Below are 20,000 nucleotides of genomic sequence, written 5' to 3' on the forward strand. Positions count from 1 at the left end.
AGAGACTCGTCGCAAGTGAGTTAAAGTAAGGTCAAAGGTGAGAGCAAAGGGCGGGGGGGGGGTGAGGCTGATGATGTCACCGGAGGCCTGAACTCATGCACGACCTCAGTGTGTTGTAACAATCCATCACTCCTCCTCCTCCCTCCCCCCCCACCCCCTCCAGTGTTTTCTGAGCGTGCGTGTCTGCGCACAAGTTACCTCCACCATCCGTTTGTCTACCCTGACACCCAGCTAACATTGACACTCACACAAAAACACACACACACTTACACAACCACTCAAACACACACACACACACACACGTATGTGTGCGTCACTGCGCTTGATGTAAACACCAGTTGGCAGAACCCCGGGCCTGATCCTCGGTTGTCGTGACGTTGGCCAGAGAAGATGTAATGTTTACCGCTCCGAGGGATGCCGAGCCACACAACTGGTCTATCTGTCCAAGCCTCGCTCCGCTATTAAAGGTTAAACTGTCTGGACGCCAGTAATGGATACAATTATTTCGGTGTAGTACAGAGACTGCAACGAGGCCAGACTCAATGTGGTGTTTCAAACACAATTATAGAAAAGTATTTGTACCTGTGAGAACACAGGTGGACGTGTGAGTGTATAAATATTTGTACTTTTATACAGGTATGATAGTATACCTATATAAATATAGGAATACTATATAGGTATACTATATACCTATATAAATATAGGTATACTATACTTTATACTTCTATACTTACTTCAAACTGTGTGTATTATCTGCACTGATGTATCGGTATGAAACCACCTCCAACCATCAGGTCTGTTATAAAACCATGTTTTTTTCTTGGAGTCTTTAGAACCTCACCAAATCAGATTTTGTGACACAAAACGAATGATAGAAATAATAAAAGCGAGGGGGCCCTAGAGCGGCCCCGCGGCTCCTAGGAAGCCACGGTCCAGTCATCGGGACGATCTGCGTCACCGGGCTTGAAACACTCCTCGTAGGGGATGTTCCGTTCCCAGAACCCCAATGTCTCACTTCCCTTTCCCCCCCATTGTCCCTTCAAGAAAGAATAGACAGACTGAGTCTGCGGATAATAAAAGCAAAGCCAGTTATTTTTGTGTGTGTGTGTGTGTGTTTGGTGACGCTCGCTGGCGGTAAAAGAACCTCCTCGATTAGTTGCCCGCTCTGCTGCTTGACAGGCTACAGGGGGGGGGGGGGGGGGTGGGGGGAGGGGGGGGGATGGGGGGAGGGGGGGGGGGACTGCCGCAGCACGCCTGACAAACTGGCCTGTCTCTATCGATGACAGTGATTGATCATCGCCTCTGGGATGCTATAACCAATACAGTTATTTCTAATTGAAACTTCACACAAAAAGAAAAGACAAACGTGCGCGTCGGAGCGCATGCTTCCGCGCGCCAAACAAACACAACGGACAGGTCGCACAGAGCACTGGGGTGCGCACTGTGTACACCGAGACCGGGGCATGCCAGCAAGTGTATGACTCCCCCCCCGGCACCTCCCTGATCCGTCCCTCGTTACTATACTCTCTCTGGGTTCGGGGATACCCATTATATTCCCTCGCCCAGAGTCTGCCCTCCTCCTCTTCCCCCTGGTAACTCATCTCATGTACGGTTGTTTAGGATTGTAAAAGAGAGAGACAGAGGCAGAGAGAGAGAGAGAGAGAGAGAGAGAGAGAGAGAGAGAGAGAGAGAGAGAGACAGTGAGAGAGAGAGAGAGAGAGAGAGAGAGAGAGTGAGAGAGGGAGAAAGAGAGAGAGAGAGAGAGAGGGAGAGAGAGAAATGGAAGAGAATGTTAACAGTAATAAAAAGGCGAAAAATCGGTAAACCAATCTTTTTTTATTAATTTTCCTTTATTTTTTATAATTCAATTACCAGCTTCAAACAGGGCATGTCATGTGTCCCTGTGGTGCACTGTATTGTTTACGGCCGTGTGATTGTGTCAGTAATCAGTTTTATTCAAATGGAGCGCTGCCTAGTATTGAGCATGCATACGACGCCACACACGGCCCCACAGAGGTCGACGAGAATCATCTTTTACGCGAGGAAGCTCTGCGTTGGCACGCCATTTTGTCTGGGTTGGTCGATAGATGTAAATGTACTTATACCAAACTCTACGGAGTAGCAAACACATAAAACAGTTATATCTCACCATGAAATGAGAGGCACGACTACTCAAGCCTCATATCCTATTGTTTGGAGTACTACAACACTAAGAGCAGTTAACAACTTTAGTCCATTAAGCCTGTGCCTGAAAAGGAAGCTGTTTTTCAAAAGCAACACGGTTCTAATCACATTGTTCGCACCGGTTCCTGTTAAAAAGGCTGCAGCTCCTTGGATGACCAATCTTAATATCCATTCATTTTTTGATTAGGGTGGAAAAAAATATCATCGCTTTGGGTGAAGCCTGTAGTTAATGTGATTATACGGTAATTAATTGCTACCTTTGAACGGTGGACAATACCAAGGTGGTTGGAGGGAAAAAGCGCCACTCTGTGTTAATTTACTGCTATCTGGCACAGACTCGTGTAACACATTCAGTCTCTCTTTCTTACCTCTTTACCATGCTCTCTCTTCACACACGCCACACACACAGCCAGACACAAACACACAGACGCACGCACGTGCGCACACACGTACCCATTCTCTCTTTCACCAAATATATTCTCTTGTCAGACAGTCCCTGTAGTCATTAAAAGCTGTATATCACTAGTTCCCTGACGCTGTATCAAACTCTGGGCCATTACGAACACCACCTCAAACTACTGGACTTTGTGTGTGCGTGTGTGTGTGTGTGTGCATGTGTGTGCGTGTGTGTGTGTGTGTGTGTGTGTGTGTGTGTGTGTGTGTGTGTGTGTGTGTGTGTGTGTGTGTGTGTGTGTGTGTGTGTGTGTGTGTGTGCTTGTGTGAGTGTGGATGTGCATTGTGTGTGTGGTGTAAGTATGGATAGGGAACAGAGACCGAGAGAGAAAGCGAGAGAGAGAGAGCGAGAGAGCGAGCGAGAGAGCGAGAGAGCAGGAAGATAGTGAGCATGCTTGTAGCCCAGCCCACAGCCAACTCTGTCTAAATAGCTCCTTAGGGAACCGGCAAAGCGGAACAATCGATTGGCACAATGGATGGCTTAAAAAATGAGAATACCCGGCGTATCCTTCCCCCTACACGCTCTCTCTCTCTCCCTTTGCTCGTTTCCTCATCACTAACCAACTATTAAGTGATTGCCACTCTTATTAACTGATTTTCCACACAGAGGTGAAGGTAATGAGAGCGGTGCCCTTTGAGCCGTAATGGCCGGCTCTTCATGGACAGCGGGCCGGCTCAGGGGGCCGAGAGGTCCGCCGGCCCCTGTCTAATTACTACGAGCCGGAAGAAGGAGCGGATCGGCCCTTCAGACCCCCATACTTCACTCATCTATGCTGTCACACAAAACATACTGCACAGGAGGCAAATCTATGCTTTCATTCATCATCTCACATCTCTTTTTCATTTCCCTTTCTCTGTTTACCATTTCCCGTTTTTAATTATGTTGGCATTTCACTTTTTTGATTTAATTCATTTAATATAATCATAAAAAGAAAAAAATGTTTTACCCAACTTTTATTGTAATGCAAACGCTTTGTTGTCTGTATTGAATTGCTATATAAAAGAACTTCATCTAGTCATTCAGGAGGTTAATGGAACATTTAGATGCCGTTTCACAGCATGCATCTAAAGAGCAAGATCTAACACTTTGCATCACACGTACATCTGTTCATTTTGTGGTGGCCTTGTGCATTCTTGGATTCATTCTGTATTTTTCCCTGCGTCCCTATACGATGTGAGTGGAACGTCGCCAACTCCATTAAACCGCTTGAGAGCAAAATAGTTCAAACTCATCCTCCCAGAATGCATCACATTCTGTGTCCTTGAAGGCATACCAGATTGCAGTTCCTACAACACTTCCCAGGAGCAGGCCTCTCCTGTGAGTACTAGACGCCATCCTGAGCGTGCACCAAGGTGTGCACTTTGAACGAGCTCCCGGTGGGCAGAATGGAATCTGCGTGTGTGTTGTTTGGGAGGAGCACTGCAGCAGGGAGCCTGTGACCGCTAGACTGAACACACTTTGTACCAGAACGTTTCCTCATTTTCAACTTGAGAAGATCTCAAGACTGTTTCCTAAATAGTGCATCGGAGAAAATGCTGGATGAATTTCCAGTACTCCTTTCATAAAGCTATCTCTCATTTATTTATTATGAGCTCCAGATTGGATTATAACCTAATTAATCAGTCAATATAATTAATATTTAAATCTACTGTAATTGACTTTTTTAATCTCCACGGGGCTGAAAGCGTAAAGAAGCAATTAACAAATAATAAATGAATAACAATATATGAGACGCTTAGCACCTTACTCGTTTGCATGTGGTTGAGTGCCTATAGTGAGATGGGTTTAATATGGATTTAAAAGGACACCGAATATAAACGAATAACGCATGTTGGCCATAAGGTTCAAATAAGCTCTCATGCTTTAATGTCATACCAACCCTACCCATTAGTACAGCATATGTATGCTTTCTGAAATGATCTTGCTCGAAAGCTTTATATAATCAAATGCATGTTATCAGGAGCAGGGGCTAGGCGTCTTGCTAAAAGGCGCCAGAGCAAGGCCGTACACATTGAGGAGTGACCACTGTGACTTTGACAACATCCTAACCACTACACCATCACGCCCCTCTTCCCTTTGTGAAACTACTTCCGATAACTATTATGGTATAGCTCATCATATTCCCCTATAAAGTGCAAGGCTTAGGCGCACTGCCCTCATTCTTTGCTAGTATATGCAGCCACTGCCTGCTACCATAGAAACACTCTTCTCAACGTTACATCTACATTATATAAACTGCATCACTCCCCAGGGGCCTTGTTGTTCTCCGTCAGGCTGTTATCCAGGACACAAAGAGAACCCACGACGGCAAAGGGTCTCCTGATCTCATGTGATGTCGATGGTTTCAAACTTTAGGGAGTTTGTAAGATTCATTTGTTCACAGCTTGGTCGATTCATCGACGAGTAGTTTGACAGAGAATTCATTGATTAGAATGTTCACAGTCTATTTATCATCTCAGTGTGTTGTCAGATAGAAAATACCAGTAACAATTTCTCCTCATGTCTTCAGGAATGCAAATATTTGGTTGCCCTTCTGTTGGAGACCATTATACAATAGCTTTCCATGACTGCTTATAAGACAAAGCAAGCATATTTATAGTATTATGCCTTTGGGCTCTTGTAATAGGCATTTGGCATTATTTGTGTCATTATATAGACATAATGATTAATCGGCTGATTAAACTAATAAAAGATTCATCAACATTTCTCAACAAAATAATGGTTAGGTGCCACCATACATTAATTAAAGAGTGAACATTTGATTGCACCAAAAGACACATCACACAGGCACATCTATAAACAACGTCACAGAGTGGCTACAGAGCTGAAACAAAAAAAGGTAGCCAAGACAACCATCAGACTCACGACCACAACAACACCCAGAGTGCGATGCACTGCAGTGAGAAACACAATCTTACCCCAAATGTGCGATTAAAAATAATCTACAGAGGATTTATTTTCCAATATCCATCTTAACAACCAACACCTACGGATCACCCACGCGCGTCTGCAAGGCCCATTGGACACAACCCATGCATAAGGTCGACCCCAGTCAATTATGTAGTTATTTCTGCTTGGTCAGGCAATTTGAATTTAATCTCATGGCTGTTATCTCCAAATCCACTTTGATAAGTATGCAGCCCAGTCATCGGGAACGCATTTAGCTCTCCGCCGACGAAAACTTAGAGGGACTACCGAGGAGATTTACTGTGGTTACACAATAACAGCACAGGGTCAGAGTCATGGTGGAGGGAGGAGGAGGAGGAGGAGGAGGAGGAGGAGGAGGAGGAGGAGGAGGAGAGACCGAGGGGAGTTGGGGGGGGCGAGGTGGGGAGTTGGTGGAGCATAATCCATGGATAATAACCCCTGAACAATGTAGGAGAATAAACAAACACAAATAGATAAACCCATGACAAAACAGCGCTGGAATTTAATCAGTCAACGTGGCTTTTTCTTCCCCCTCGCACACATCTCAGACCCCCCCCCCCCCCCCCCCCCCCCCCCCCCCCCCCCCCATCTTCAACTGCCCCACCCCGACCCGGGCCTCGTTACAGATCACTCTGGAGATGGAGCACGTCCACGCTGCTTAGGAGGAGAGAACAATTAGGCGACAGAGAAGCGACATTCTCTCCTCCACCTCCTTCGTTCTTTCTTTTTCTCTCTCTCCTTTTCAAGCCTGGGGGAGGGGGGGGGAGCCCATTATCTCACATCCGTTGGGTCCGCACAGGCGAACACGGGGGGGGAAGGGGACTGTAAACATTGTCAATCCAAACAACGGGAGGGCGAGGCGGTGACAGGACGGGCGAACCGCCAGCGAGGCTGACACCGTCTGCTGTCACGGCCGGTGTTTGGGAATCACAGAGGACTGATGTTTGTTTGCGTCTCCGTGTGGTCGCCCGACCGGGGGGTCTTTTGCACATATCCTTGCATTTGAAGCCCCCCCAACCTGGTTTCTTTTTGGGGTTTGGATATTTTTTTAGCTCGGTGCGATTTGACAGCCCGCCGCTCTGAATGGGATATCCATTGGCATTCCATCCATATACACAACCTATCTCCCCCCCAAAAAAACGTCAGGCTTCCAGTAAACAAGCTCCATGCAGCTTCCATCTCCGCTGACGTTTAAATACCCCGACATCTCTCGAGCTCATTCCACCCTCTGCAAGCGCCATAAGTCAAGTCAAATGTCATATTGCCCTCTCCATAAATCTAAGATCTCAAGCTTTACTCAAGAAGCAATAAAGAAGACCCGTACGCCAGAAGAGACGTGGATATATATCCCACATGTCGGAACAAATACTGAATAAGGTAGATATTGATAGCGCAGATGTATCCCAGATGCCGGCTCCCCCACCGCGGCCGGGGTACGTGGGCGCTGCCATGACCTCGTTCGAGCTCACAGTCTATTTTGTAGTCCAGTCGTCCCAGATTCTATAATCCCAGGGAGGCAACTGGGGAAATTATAAATGGGTTTAGTTTGTCGAGATGTGTCCGCGCTTTTTAATCAGTTCAACTCCACAGATACGGGAATGACAAATCCTCAGGAGATCTTGGCGAGGATTAGAGCTTCTTTCTGCTGCCTTGTTTTCCCGATGCCCGTTTGCCTTTACAGTGTGCTCCTGTGAAGGACGCCCGGGCGGAATTAGCATCGCCCAAGCGGACGGAGACCTGGGTTTTAGTACGAACTTGATAGTGCCTTTCATGCAGTGTTTTTTTTCTGCCGCAGCAATAACTCCTATTGTTAAATGAGTGCAATTACTATAAATAATCTCCTGCCTTTACACAAATTATGAGGTTATTACCATGGTGACAACCTGCATTTTCTCATTTTGATATTTCTACCTGCCATACGTAGGAAATTAAAATGAGGAAAATAAAAACAATATGTTACATTTGGTCTGTAAGGATCTGTAAGTAACAGTTTTCTGTTTTGGTTTTCACACCACTTGTTGTATTCTGCATTACCATTATTTATATTAAATTGTATTTGATTCATGTCGTTATTTGATTAAGTTGGGCAGCAACTGTACCATTACTATCCACTGCACACAGTTCCTATAGATCCAATGTATTCCACTGCCACCACTGCTCAGACGCAGCCATCCCTCCAAGCAGGCCGTGTCTTTTGCATGGGAGATGTATAGTGCTAGTTAAAAACGACGTCTCCTGCGGCATGGGAAATACATCATTTTTGTCAACCCACAACACAATACTGGTGGCAAGGGACACGGGTGCATAAACATGAACTAAATAGCATGAAAATATTCAAATCGTCCCCGCCTGCAAAAGTGACCCCGAGGGGTTGAGTTGGTGTTTGTGAAGAGAAGGCGATTGAAAAATCCTTGACATTTTCTTTTTTTTTTTCATTGCTTCTTGATCACGGTGTGTCAGCATGCCTGAGCAGGCACCATTTTGAAAAGAGCATCTCTAGCCTTTGTGATGTTCTTTGCGACGCTATAAGGATGAATACAAAGACTTAGAAACCCTATTTACCTTATCTCCTACACAGCTGCCCATAAAGCTCAATAGCCTATAAGGGAACACCAAGTGGGTGACAATGTTGCGTTTGCCTCCAGTAAAAAGGTGAATTCCTCCAATAGACAGCGGACAGCCATGTCTGTGAGCCTTGAACTCCGCTCTCTGTGGTTGAATGGGGTTCTGTGGATCCCGCACACAGCAATAGCGGTCGGGGCTCCTATGGATTAGCTCAAGGGTGCTCATGGCGACAACATCATTATGTTGCACGACAAAGATGGAAGGATTTCCCTTTCAGCAAAGAGCAAATACGAGTCCCTCAGGTGCTATCATCAGTTTAGCAGTGAGCACCTTCCAGCTGAAACACCTCCACTCTGCCTCTCTGTCCACAGCTTGATAGAGAGGCGTCGAGAGCGAAGGCGATCATATTAATACACAATTTATTTGTGATTGAACTGCAAGGTTATAAAGGTTATATGTTTCATTTTCAAAAGGATTGAGGATTTAATATACCAGATCAAACAATGGTAGAAAAATGGAAGATCAAAAATGTATGAACTTGTACTTGAACATCCTGTTTCATCTCGAATTCCAAGACCAGATTTAAAAATAAATTAATTGTAGTCAAAGTTTGATGAAAGATTTGTGTGATCCCCGTGGATACAACCCCTAACAACTTTGTGATACGCACAAGCAAAACCAAAAAACAGGAAGAGAAGCCAGGTGAGATGCAGGCCGGTTATTGTATCCTATAACTGAGATCAACAAAAAGCTATTTCTATGGTTACGCGAAGCATACCTTTGATGTGATTCAAGAGGAATTATGTTTCAAGCAGGATAACATTACTGACTCAGTGACCAAACCTTATCACGGCCTTGTTCACAATACTATTGACTCACGTGATCAACTCCTGCAATCAACAAATTTTAAGTTGATAAAACTTCAAGTTGATCGAGCGATCAACGATCACGGGTTCAGGGTGATTATCAGGCGATTACGATAGGTGGCCGATCAATCGGTGCATCACTAGAGTCGTGAGCCTCGTAAACATTGTATACAATGTTTACAAGCCTCGACGGAACACATTCCCTAACTAATGGGAATTTTATAGCTGGCTTCTTCAAAATAACAGGCTCCCCCTCAATTTGTTGTTGCTGTACAGAGGGAGAGCGAGTCAGTTTATTCAAAAACAACTTCTATCTGGCCTCCACAGAGTAGCCCTTTGTTTATCAGGCCTCTCCCCTGCTTTCTCTCTCCCTGGCCCCTCTAATCACACGCACATGGGCACACCCACACACACACACACACACACACACACACACACACACACACACACACACACACACACACACACACACACACACACGAAAAAACACACACACACACACACACACACACACACACGCACACACATCAACAAACACACACGCATTCACACGCAAACATGAAAAGACACCCACAAATAGCTACAAACCTACACAAATAACTTTATGAATAGACACACACAAACACATATTCATACAAATACACACACACACACACACACACACACACACACACACACACACACACACACACACACACACACACACACACACACACACACACACACACACACACACACACACACACAAACAGACACTTACCCAACACACAGCCAAACACATACACAGTTGCATCTCACATTCTTTACATCGAGCATTCCCACCGAGTAGGCCATTCCATTCCTTGCATATTAATCACCAGGTTCACCCACCAGCGCGCCGCAGCCAACAATTAGTCCCTTCCTGGTGCTCCTACCGCTCCCAGGGGAGAGAGAGAGAGCTGCAACCTGGGAAAGGCTGCCGGCAATCAGCAAGCTACTCATTATCAAACACCACCACTGCCACTGGGGCAAAAGGGCTTGAGCTCCTAAAGCAGTCGTTTGGCTCCGGCCCCACACATGCATTAGAGTATAAAGGGTATACTTTTACAAACCGACATCCATATGTGCCATCGCTGTGTTAATAAATAGGACTTGGTGTTATCATGGCCTGGCATTCTGGTGAGGGAAGGAGGGAGGCTGCTTGAAGGAGGGTATTTAGTCACAAGAAAAGAGCACGGACACACCCTCGCTGCAGGGGGAACCCATCAACCATCCATCATGGTTATGGGAAAAGGGCGGAGCTTAGCACGGTGAGCATCAGGTCAAGTTGCCACAAGGTCAACTTGATGTCATCATCATCATCATCATCATCATCATCATCATCATCATCATCATCATCATAAGCGATGATCATCATCATAATCATTGTATGGAACCAGAGGAATGTGTTGAGGACTTGCCTGGCCACTACAGCTTTTACATTACATATTTATCATAAATCCACACTCACTCACACATGCACATTTTGAACCACATGTTACGATCTAATCATAATAAAGTTAAAACAATCCACAAGGAATGGAAATACTACATTCAATGTCCACAGTCAGTTTCATGTCAACAAAACAATAATATGTCATTAAGAGCCGGGACTATTCTCAGCCAAGAAATGTAACCATGAAACCAGTTGTTTGTGACCTGCTTCAAGTCGCTAATGGCATCACTACCACCACCATCATCATCAACATCACCACCATCAACACAACAATCATCATATTCATCATCCTCATTATGCTCCACCACCATCATTATGATCTTCGATTGCTAGACTTGAAACGTGTCCTTCCAGTGACAGGGCCCTTTGTTGTCACAATAATTACTTTTTGCTGTGTGTGTGAGTGTGTGTGTGTGTGTTTGTGTGGAAAGGGTGAGGTTGGACTCTCAGGTGGAGGTGGCTGGTGGGGTGGAGAGGGGTGGCTTCTGGGGTGGAGAGGCCCACTTAACCCGCCTGTCTGTAATGGCCTGGACACGGCTTTCCTTTCATCCTGTCACAATGACCTGGCACAGCCATTCCTCACAGGGCTCACCCCCTCTTCTCTCTTTCTCTCTCCATATTTCCCCCTCCCTCTGTCTCCATCTCACCATCTCTCTCAACATCTCTCCATCTCTCCATCTCTCTCTCTCTCTCTCTCTCTCTCTCTCTCTCTCTCTCTCTCTCTCTCTCTCTCTCTCTCTCTCTCTCTCCCTCTCCCTCTCTCTCTCTCTCTCTCTCTCTCTCTCTCTCTCTCTCTCTCTCTCTCTCCCCCCTCTCCGCATACTACTCTTGTGTGCAGCCTGCCAGAGCACCAGGGTTCAGGTCAGTGGACACGCACCCTACAGAGGTGGAGGAGCAAGACAGAAAATGAAACAGCGCACAGATAGAGGGTGCGAGATAGCGAAAGGAAGAAGAGAAGTGTGAAAGGACATTAAGGAAGATGACAAAAGGCAGCGAGACAATGGTTGGAGGGAACTGAGAGTGAAAATGATAAAAGACGATGATTGGGCTCGCAGGAGCGGAAGGAGAAAGGAACACGAGAGAGTGACAGGAAAGGCAAGAGGGCATGCGAGAGAGACAACTTCATCCCGATGAATTGAGATAGTCGTAGGCCGCTTTTTCTGCTCATCAGACAAAATTATGGCTGAGCTCCCTGCCGTAATTCTTTTCCTAAGGGGAAAGGAAAAATAATAGTACACGCGCACGCATCCGTTGTGTTTCTTATCCATAGCATTCATGGTGTGCAGGCCAATGGGGGAGTGCCTCTATCACAGAGTCCACAACTCTGAATGGTTGGTCGGGCATCCGAGGAGTACAGGAATATCATGAATACAAGTTTTGTTTAACATCAAGAAATAAATCATAACCACATGGACGAAGTGCACGTGTACAGGCCCGTACCGACACACACTGCACTCACTTTTCATAGAAACTCCCTGGCTATTTTACGGCATGCGTTTCTAATCTTTATTTCGGGAGCAGTTTGGAAGTAACATTCAATTTGACAGAAAACATTCACCGTCGTGAGCAAAACAAGTGGGCCCTGTCATCCCTGAACATTGCGCTTGTCATTTAAAAAAAGGTCAATCATTTTTAATCATCTCGTCCTCGTGGCTTGAGTCTCAAAAAATGTTGTTTCTTGCCCAAGCGGAGCTCTCATTATTTTTTCCCAAGTGTAAAGCAAGGGAGCTGGAGAGCAGCAAGGAGGCTGACAGCACAATGGTGCCTGTCCCTGTGCTATGGAAAAACCTGGATAGATAAATTGGACCACATTGTCAAGGGCATAGACAATTGTATTACACACAAGAGACAAGGGGTGGGAGCAGTGCAGAAGTAAGTTGTGACTCACACCGAGAAAAAAGTGAGTCAAACATATTTCTTGAGCTTCATGGACACTTTTGTTTTTTGGTCAAATGTCCCTCTCTTCATTTCCTCTCTCAGTCAAAAAAAGCTCAATCAAATAAGTTTCCTGCTCAGTGAGCACCACTCATTGTGACGGTTGGACGGAGAGATGAATGATGTGCCTAATAAGCGTGCCCCAGGCCTTCCGGATGGCCTTGTCTAATCTATCATCTATAATCTATAGGATCTATAAGGGCTCAGAACGCACTGATAGAAATGGTTCGCAGCTCCCTAGAAAAGATCCGAAACAAGAAAAAACACTCTGGGACACGTATGCATGCTACCATTTCATTATCTCCTGCCTCGACATAGTTCCGCAGATCAAACGGCCAGCAGGTAACCCATCTGCTTTAATCTCATGTGTTGTTAATTCAATGAATATACTGGACGCACCATTCCATAATCAACTCGAACAGAGGGAAATGAAGGTGGCTGGTTACGTCAATGCAGGTTACTTTACTCCTTCTTTTCCCTGTTGGCTAATAGTAAACACTCCCAAACGCATTTGCAAGTCAATTTTTGCAGTGTACTCGCTGTTCAACCTGTGACAAGATAAGTCGGGCAGTTAGGGTGAATTTAGCACGGTAGAGCGGGTGGGGACCTATGGCTGCAAATGTGCCACCTCATATTCCTCGCTAATAGAGTGCTTCCTCCGCTGTCTAACCCGCCATAACACTTCACTCTTCATGCATATGTTCTATTTAATTAAAAGCAACCCATGTGGAACGAAACAACCACCACAACAACAACAGGTATACAGTGATTATCGCTGTAATTTATTCAGCCCAGCGTTTCCTTGTGTGGGATCCCGGTTCCTAAACAAGGCTTACACATGTGGGTCAATAACGGAGGCCTATAGGGTAGGGAGGCCCCTGCCCCAACTGGAAGAGGTCATGAGGAAGGCATGGGCCAGGCCCGTCCAGCGATAACCCGACACAGTTACCCACATAATTGGCTGGAGCAGCCAAGCGACAAGGGCAGCCCGGATGGAGCCGGTGACCGTAGGAAAATCGGGGAAGGACGGTCCGAGATTGATCGCGGAAAACCACTCCGCTGGTCTACTCTGGCTCATAATAACCGGCAAAGGATTATGGAGCGGCTGGCCACCTAATCTGAGGGAAATGTAAGGAGCGTAATTGCTTCGTACTTATCTCCGGGTTCAGGGAGGCTTTTCAAAAATAATCTTCAGTTCATCCATGCAAAAAGAAGCGGGAGCTCTAGGTGAGCTCTAGGCAAAACAAAACCAAAAAATAGGGGAAAACCACATCATTTGCATGAGCATAAATCAATCCCCTTCGTAACGACCTGTGATGTCACTTTGTTGCTCTGGGATTGGATGCGGTGCCGTCCCTGTTTGGAGAAGGGAACTGCTTGGCCACTGGCCAGGGGACACTCACTCTCAGAGGTGTTCACCATTGGCTATAAAAGGTGGACGGGACGTTGGGTTGGCAGCGGCCAATGGAGTTGTGAGGCTAAGCCCTCTCCTTGCCCACTCTCCACAAACACACACTACATTACACTACGCTACACAAGGTAGGACAGCATTAACTCACAGCTGCCGGTTGCCGCTTAGCCTAATTGGGATAGTGATTTCCACATAAACCAGCAACAAATTGTTACAAATGATGTGTTAAGAGGGAGCATATATTGTAGGGTGGAGGACAGCGCATCGGTTAAAAAACAGCCAGCCCCTCCAATAAAAATAAAACTGCTGCGCTGTGTTCTCCAATGGCTGGGCCTGGACACTGTCTGTGTGTGTGTGTCTTTGTGTGTGTGTGGGTCCTCAAAGTGGCCTCGATTCTGCAGAGCACACTGGGGATGGGAGGACTCAGTGGAGAGGCTAAGAAGGAGGTGTGGGTGGAGAGAGAGAGAGAGAGAGAGAGAGAGAGAGAGAGAGAGAGAGAGAGAGAGAGAGAGAGAGAGAGAGAGAGAGAGAGAGAGAGAGAGAGAGGGAGGGAGAGAGAGAGAGAGAGAGAGAGAGAGAGAGAGAGAGAGAGAGAGCCGAGCACAGGCAGGGCTCCATCGGTCTCAATAGAGCTGCTTCTCCGGCCCCCCCCGAGACTCAGGAACTATGGGCTTTGACACGCCTGGGTACATCCACCCCCATATGCCCGATCGTCTCAACTCCATCCCATCTCCCCGGCCTGCCCCCGCCAGCCCGCCCTGCCCTCCGCCTAGCCCTCTCCAGCTGCCCAAACATATAATTTCACTCAAACCCCTCTAGACTCCCCCACACCACTCCGGCGGTCCAAAAGCAAACAGCGGAACGCGTGGCTAAGATGGCTCCGCCAGCTAATTGCTACCAATAATGATAATGATAAAGACTGGAGGAGCCCACCAGAATGTGAAGCACACTCATCACTAGGCGCGCTCTTGGGGCACATTCACCAGAGAGGGGGGCCCTGGTGATAAATCATGAGGCCGGTGGCTGGTGTGGGGTGACACTTGTGACAGGAGTCTGTAAGTTAAAAGTGGTTCAGACATATATACATAGGTATACATAGGTAAAGGCCAGTAGACCGGCCTGCGGGATGAAAAGGCATATTCCCCAGGACATGGGATATTTATACACACAACAGGGGAGTCGCCGACTCACAAGTAGAGGAGGGCTGCTTGTGGGTTCCCTGCTGTCATAGACGAACGGAGAACAGGATGAGGATGAGTGAGGGTTATTTGTAGCTAGAGTTCGTTTCTATAGGGGCAAAGCTTCTTATAGAAAAACATCAATGTCCCCTGCTGCTATGTTTCTCTATTTGCACTTTCAGATTTTTTTTCTGAGTCGTTGAAGCACAGCCTTCAACACTTAAGACTGCTTGTTTTGTTTTATACTTAATACTGCTTGCATGCTCTCTCTCTTTATCTCTCTCTCTCTCTTTTCATCTCACTCTCTCTCTCGCAACCCATCGCTTTTCCGCAGTATGTCAAAATAATTTAACGCTTGATACGCAGTCCCTGGTTCATTTGGATTTAAATAACTAATGAAGCGCTGCTCGCTGCCAACCGGGAGCATCTGGTCAAAGACATGCAGACTCAATTTTCATAAATTCAAAATGTCCTCTGGGGAACCTCAGTGATGAGAGGCAGGATGGATAGATGAGGAAGGAGGAGGAGGAGGAGGAAGAAGTGATGATGACGAACGTGGGGATAAACAAGGTTAATCGGTACAAGGGGGTACAACACCAGACATGTGCACAGTGTTTGCTGGGCGTGTTGAATCAGCGCTGCTCTAGCTGTGCTTTGCTTTAGCGTGCAAGGCGGGACGATGCTCGACCTTTGACCTTATGAAACAACTGGATTCAACGCATGATGTCTGATTTGTGTCACAACACAACCAAAACATTCTGGGAAAGATGTCCAACAAATGTGCAGACAATGTGCAAAACTGAATTTAAAGATCTCCTATTATACTACTTTTCTAGTCTTAATTTCTTATTAATGACTCCTATAGAGCAACCTGACATGAATCACAGCACAAAAACGATGTCGATTTTCGGGAAACTCTTCCTCTCATCTGGGCGCTTTCAGCATTCTCTGTCAACACTCGGCTTCGTCCTTCTCCGCCCCCTCACCCCCCTTCTGCCGACCCCACTCCGTTGTGATTGGTTACCTTCCGGAAAAGCATGTTGTAACATTAGGCAAGGCAAGGCAAGGCAAGGCAACTTTATTTATGTAGCACTTTTCATACACAAGGCAGACTCAAAGTACATTACCATACACAGAAAATCTGGATTGTTCTACGTAGATAAATCCCGAAAATTTGAACAAGTGAATCGCGACCGGCGTCCCTAGTGTTTAGCACTCTGCACAGCCACCCCAGACGGTCAGCAGGGAATAAGTCTAAATGCATGTACGTCTTTATTTGACACTTTAATATGGTTAAACACAGTGGTGTAGTCTATTTTATTGTAGTGGGTATACTGTGATGATTCCCTTCCAGCCTTGTACAAACCCGTCCCACCGGTACGTGTACGTGTGTGGCGCTTATGGGGTGTCGCACCACACTCACCAACGCAGGGGTCTACAACCCGCTGATTTAAGAGTATAACGATTATCAACAATCGTGGAAAGCTGAATAGGTTTATCAGTATTAATAACAGTATGAACAAATAGAACACAAAAATGACAAGTTGTCCTTTGTATATCTATAGTAGCAATAGCACATGCTAAACAAGGACAAAAACTACTCAAAATAATTTAATGAACTGTTTACAACCATGGCTAACCAGTGCATGAGAAGGAGATGACAGGAGACTAATGTTTCACTCTTTCAATTGCTCTAATTTGAGCTCTTACTGTTGTTATCTAACATACCATACAGTAATTGAATTGTGTAAAAGTGTGAAATTACTGCACCTTAAAAAATGACCATGAATTAGCTATACTCTCATTTGCAGAGTGATCAACATTATGAATTTCAATTGTGTATACCAACTGCATGTTGGCTGACATTTACCTAACTTTTTTTCCCTCCACTCTAAACAAGGATGCCTGTTTTTAAATTCCCTGTTCGAAAGACACCCAGTTCGAAAGGCTGGCCAGGGGTTCTCATCTAAAAGTAACAAGGAGATATACAGTCGGAATAAAACATTGTCTTCTGTTGACTACTTGTTATTTTACACATTAATATGGGAGGACTGGACACACACACACACACACACACACACACACACACACACACACACACACACACACACACACACACACACACACACACACACACACACACACACACACACACACACACACTTTTTTGTCTTTGCTAGTCTCCGTAGCTCTGGTAGTGGCATGGCATCTGCTGCTGCAGGGTCAACTTGCAGCAGCAAGTTGACCCTGTGTGTGTAGTTTGCTTTTCATATTGTAATGTTGAATGTTATTGTAGCATGTAGCCTGGGACTATTTAAGTGTTTGTGTTGTGTTTTTAATCGTTTTATCCAGTTATTTTAACTGTTATGCCAATTGTTCCCGCGTTTAACTTTCAATCTGTGTGGGTTGCTAATCACAGCGCGAGAAGGAGGGCCTCGGCCCGCCAACTAACATGCAGAGGTGCAGGGGCAGCTTCGCGCTTCGTAACAGAGACAGGGCAGAGCGCGAGCGCGCAGGGGGAATTTTATGAATGGTAAATGTAGAAGATAACTTCCCCTGCTAAAAGTATTTTATTGCAGTTATACCCAACCGGTATTTGCGAAAAATAAACACAGAAGTGAAAGATCTGTCACAAGACGATTCATGCGTATTCGTGCACATTTTTAAGTGGGTATACGCAAATCCTGGTGCGTTCCTAGTGGGTATACGGCGTATACCTGCGTATCACGTATACTACACCACTGGTCAAACATGACTATAAATCATTAGAACAACGTTTATAGGTCATAAAAGTCGAAAAAGCATAATAGGTGCTCTTTAAAGTATCAACAAGCACGTGGTTTGGCATAGAATATAAAAATAAAGAACAGAATGGAATAGATTATAAAGCCTTTATTGTCGTTGTACACGATACAAAAAATGGAGGAGTGCTACATCTTATAAGTGATCTAGAAGACAGAGGCAAATAGAAGACACGGGGAATCAAAACACAAAACAAAACAGCCTCAGTACACAACAAGACATCCACAGCCAGCCACACAGGGCCTTCGATAAGAAGTAAAAAAGATAAACACAATGTCATGTGCCCTACAGTAAAAGCACAGAGCTGTGGCACTTGTCGTCGTGCAACTCGGCGCTCAGACGGCGAGATTACCCACCCCCCCCCCCCTCTGTGCTGGGAGATGAAATGATGCTGCAACATGCCAATAGAAGACACGCAGCCTCCTCTTCATCTGGGGGCTTATAAACCCCTTCAGTGGGATTCCCATCTTCTTGTGCAGCGGGGCTAATGCCGCTATCGCCTCGGCTAATTCCACCATGTAGGTCTCACGAGCAATATAAATAGGATCATAAGGAGGGAACAGGCTGATCCTAGGAAGGGTCAAAAGGTCAGACCCGGGGCCGCGGCAAACAACTGCGCTGAGCCGTGTGCGCATTCATCATAGCGCTCTCCACAAAAAATAATGAAAAGTCACCGGCGCAGAACAGCACACACAATGGAGTCCACAGCGGGGGAAGACGAACACGTTTCGTCTGTGACCTTAATTATAGCTTTTCCTCCCGTGCCAGGTTGTTAGGTGATCGTTTCCTTAATTGATAACAGTTATACTCTTGTAATAGTTCTGTAATGCACTGAATCAATTAAAGCGGGACTCATCCTTTGATTACTGTGGCGGCGGAGAGCCACTCAAGGCTGCCGAGCGTCGTGCTTTACCATCCGCACCTGCGCCCCCATAGGACATGGGAGGATATAAGGAGGCAGGCCGATGGGCGGGTAGGGGGGAATGTGCGGCTTTATGTATGAATCTCTCTCGACGGAAGGATTTGTGCCGTAGGGACGTGGTGATGATGTCTGATGAAATTTTTGTGTTTTATTTTCGCGTTACCTCTAGATCAACACGAGGCAGATCAGGCGTTGTGACAATTAAATCAGAGGCATGTAGAACACGGCAGGGATGAAAGGCACGCGCTGAGCGTTTACAACAGCCGCTAATTGGCATCTCTCAGAAGGCTGGCGGAGGTGGTGGGGGTGGTGGTGAGGGTGGTGTTGAGGTGGGGGTAGGGCTGATAGGGTACAGACCCAACAAAGCTCTGCGCAGAAGGCAGATAACCACCCACCACTGCCCCGTGCGCACGGCTTGGGGAGACCAACACCCGCCCAAACATCAATGCATTGATGCTCCCACCCCCATGTCTTTCAGGGTAGGGGAGGGGGGGGGGTCACTGGAAGCGTAGGTCGGAGGGACGGCTATGTGATACTGCTCAGCTGAAGCCTGTCACACATTTTTATTATTATTTTTATCTTTTTGGAGAGGGACTTGTAATTACTGTGGTTGGGCGGTTAGCGTTTAAAGAAGCACGAGTGTGTGTGTGTGTGTGTGTATTGTGTGTGTGTGTAGTGTGTGTATTGTGTGTGAGTATGAGTGTTTGTGTGTGTATGTGTGGGTGGGTGTGTATGGTGTGTGTGTATGTGCGTGTGTTTGTGTGTGTGTTTTTGAATGAGTTATCATATTTCACTGTACACATTCAACGCATCAATGCTTAAATGCTTATCAAATCTGTGCATACCCTGATGAATATGAAGGCAAATTCCTCGACTTCTGCGTTGTGTGTCTGATTGTGCACAGGAGTCGGAATCAAGCCTTAGCTAATCACTGTTAATCACCAAAATCAAAGGGAATTCAAAAGTCAACATTTGCTAAACCAGTAAATAAAACATGTTCCTCATCATCAGATAACAAATACATCTTGCTCTGTACAAACGCTGTTCTAGTCTCCAATCTGTTAGTCGTACTTCCGTTCCTAGGAAGTGCTTGCAGCATTTGGACTGATGAAAGTATAGTAGTGCGTGTGAGAGAGTATAGTAGTGTATGTGAGAGAGTATAGTAGTGTATGTGAGAGAGAATAGTAGTGTATGTGAGAGAGAATAGTAGTGTATGTAAGAGTATAGCAGTGTGTGAGAGAGCATATACTGTAGTTGGGTATGTGAGAGAGTAAAGTAGTG

At 46.0% G+C, this 20,000-nt stretch overlaps 1 protein-coding gene across 2 annotated transcripts in view; it reads right to left on the minus strand.

Moving 5' to 3' along the window:
* Positions 1–20,000, minus strand: part of lsamp (limbic system associated membrane protein) — a 406,372-nt gene that overhangs the window by 108,183 nt on the left and 278,189 nt on the right. The gene's annotated exons all lie outside the window — the stretch shown is intronic.

The sequence above is a fragment of the Gadus morhua genome, chromosome 16, assembly GCF_902167405.1.
Source record: "Gadus morhua chromosome 16, gadMor3.0, whole genome shotgun sequence".
NCBI classification, from domain to species: domain Eukaryota; kingdom Metazoa; phylum Chordata; class Actinopteri; order Gadiformes; family Gadidae; genus Gadus; species Gadus morhua.